The sequence below is a fragment of the Oryctolagus cuniculus genome, chromosome 14 (assembly GCF_051225735.1).
Source record: "Oryctolagus cuniculus isolate XC-2025 breed Fujian yellow rabbit chromosome 14, ASM5122573v1, whole genome shotgun sequence".
Lineage (NCBI taxonomy): Eukaryota > Metazoa > Chordata > Mammalia > Lagomorpha > Leporidae > Oryctolagus > Oryctolagus cuniculus.
The window spans coordinates 19234256-19237716 of NC_142880.1; positions in this window are offsets into that span (position 1 = coordinate 19234256).

Genomic DNA, 3461 nt, shown 5'->3' on the forward strand with positions numbered 1-3461 from the left:
GTGAGGAAGCAGGAAGAGAAGCCCATCCTCCTCTGGTGACCTTCCAGCACCCTCTACTGGCCACAGAGCATCTATTGGTTTACAGCAGGCTCCAATATGGCTAGCAGGGCAATCAATGAGGGGTAAATATTGAGCGAAGAGTCAGCTGGCTTTGACTGGCACAAACACAAATTCTGTGTGATACCATGTGATCCATACATGATCCTTAGAATCGGGCATGGGGAACCTTTTTTCTGCCAAAGGCCATTTAGATATTTATAGCATCATTCATAGATCATATAAAATTATCAACTTAAAAATTAGTTTGCTATAGATTTACTACATTTCAAGTCCCACCTACAACTGCCTTGGCAGGGCCAGCCCAAATGATTGCCTAGGACTTATGTACCCGCAGGCCAAATGTTCTCCATCCCTGGTACACCAAAACTCCAAAGCAGATCCAAACCAATTCTGCTATTTGGCATATGATAAATGAGACATCTCAAATAAGTAGGAAAAAAACAAATTATACAAAATTGGTGTTTTAAGAAAAAATCTTCTGTTAAACATGAAAGTAGTCTTTTGCTTTTTATAGTAAAATTCTACATTGATCAAATTAAATAAACATTTAAAATATAAAATGTAGGAAGGATATCCATGTATAAACAAAACAGCAGAAAATTCAGAAGCCATTAATGAAAGATTTTCCTCCCATTAAAAATTCATAATGGAAATATTGTGAAGTCAAAAGAGAAATGAAAACTGAACAAATATTTGCAACTTATATCACAGGCAAATGAGTAAGAGACCAATAACCTATGAGGTTATTATCAAAATTACATGAACAAGGCTGGCGCCGCGGCTCACTAGGCTAATCCTCTGCCTAGCGGCGCCGGCACACTGGGTTCTAGTCCCGGTCGGGGCGCCGGATTCTGTCCCGGTTGCCCCTCTTCCAGGCCAGCCCTCTGCTGTGGCCAGGGAGTGCAGTGGAGGATGGCTCAGGTGCTTGGGCCCTGCACCCCATGGGAGACCAGGAAAAGCACCTGGCTCCTGGCTCCTGCCATCGGATCAGCGCGGTGCGCCGGCTGCAGCGCGCCGGCCATGGCAGCCATTGGAGGGTGAACCAACGGCAAAGGAAGACCTTTCTGTCTCTCTCTCTCACTGTCCACTCTGCCTGTCAAAAAAAAAAAAAAAAAAAAAAAAAAAAAAAATTACATGAACAAATATTGCATAGGAAGAAAAACCAATACAAACGCCTGTTTAGTGTATGAAAAACACCTCAATTTAACTGACCAGTAAGGGGATTTTAAATTAAAACTACAATGAAATACATGTCTTTGCTTCTCAAATTAAGCATTAATCAAAAAATTTGATAAAACATTATGGTTGTGAGAGTATGAGGAAACAGAAACAGCCTCATGTGGTGGGTGAGGGTAAAAAATCATATAACCTGAATCACAGGCAATTTTCCAAAACTGGCAAAATTCATGGATTCACTCCTTCAAACAGCACTTGCATTTCTACAAGTTTTATTGCAGATGTACTTACATAGGTGAGCAATGACATGTGGTCACCAATACTTACTGCACTGTTGTTTATGATGGCACAAGATTGAAACTGCTTTCAGCGTTCATGAAGATGGGATTGGTTAAATGCTGATGATAACTCCTTTCAATGGTCACTCTGTGGCTTATGAAAAGTACTAGAGCAGGGGCTGGCACTGTGACACAGCAGGTTAAGCCACCGCCTACCTATGACACCAACATCTCATATCAGAGCACAAGTTCAAGTCCCAACATCTTTGCTTCCAATTCAGCTCCCAGGTAATGTTCCAGGGAAAGCAGCAAAGGGTGGCCCAAGTACTTGGACCCCTACCATCCACATGGGAGACATGGATGGAGTTCAGGCCACCCTAGTCATTTGGAGAGTGAACTGGCAGACGGACAATACATCTGCCTCTCTCCCCCTCCCTCTGTCTTTGTTGTCCTTTAACTATGTCTTGAAAAGCACCTACTAGGGTAGCTCATTTGGAATATGGCATGGCAGCTGAAAGGCTTCAGGATACACTACCCTGCAAGATTTTTGAGCAAATAGCAGAAGCAGGAAGTTTTCACCCTCCCCCACCCTTCCGCCAAGAAGCAGATGCTAAAATCTAAGAAGTATTTTCCAAGCTCCCCCTGAAAGGGTCTTAAGACTCTCCTATGACAGGTGCCCTCCCTCCGCCCATTTTTATCTCTGAAGACAGAGAGATTGGAGGAAGGAGCTGAACAAACAGACCCTGCTAAGTCCACCCCAGATCATTCCTGGTAGTTGGGTCTTTTCCTTATGAAATGTTCTGTGTCGCATGCCACTTGTATTAAACCCACTTGTATGCTTTTCTCTTGTTAATGCGTCTTTGGTTATAGAGATCTTAGCTATGAACCTAGGGCAGGTAGAAGGAAAGACATTTTTCCTTCCTGCACATGTTCAAGAAATATTTGAAATGAAAAACAAAAAATCTAAGTGTGCAAAGTTTACATCACATTCCACCATTTCCACCAATGTTTACATCTACCTGTAAGAGACACAAGGAACACAAAGGTAGTTTTTCTCCAGCAAGGTCAACTGCTTACTGAGGGGTGGAAACAGGGATGAGACACACGTGTCAGGGTGCCTGCCTTTAGATGGTTCTTGGATTTTCTACCATTGTCACACGAATGACCAATACAAAAATGCAAGTGTGCTTTAAAAGTAATGTCAAGGTTCCAGTATGCTGGTGATGGTCAGTGCCAGGATGGCTGGATTCCTCTGGTCACTGGGTTTTCAGGAGCACAGATTGGCAAGGAACCGCCACCGCCCAACCCTGCTGTGCTCCTCGATCAAGGATGTGCAGAGAGCACTGATGAGGTCGCTTGAGCCCATGCAGACTCCGCGTCCAGCCTGCTGTGCCGACACAGTGACGCACGTGTCTCTTGTGTTTTGCTGACGATGTCGGCGAGACTGCTGTAAGCAGCAAGGGGAGAAGCTTTTATCTCAGGAGGTGCTGCTGGAATTTCTGAGCTAAGCAGTGAGGCAGGCTCAGTAGGAAAGGACTTCCCCAAGCTGTTATAAATGTAATTTTGGTTCCATCACGAGGCCCTGGATCATGTCACATCTCATAAAGAACCCTGCCCTCCACACAGTGGCTTCACTGGGCTCTTCTGCCTCTCAACTTGATTGATGTGCAGGACATATATCTGCTTTTATTAACCCTGCAGGGACACCAAAGACCTTGACTTCCTAGAAAGGAGGTAGAGCAAGGGATATTTATACCCCACCAATGGGAGGAGCACAGAGCTCCTGGATTCTGTGTCTTTTTGGTTCACTCCAGAGATGCTACGGATGCCTGTGACCACGAGTTGATTCCAAGGAAAAGGTTCGCTGACAAAAACATCTTCAAATCAGCTTTTTCGCTTGGGACTGCGCTGATTCCAGAAATAATTTTCTGCAGCTTATTTTGGTTT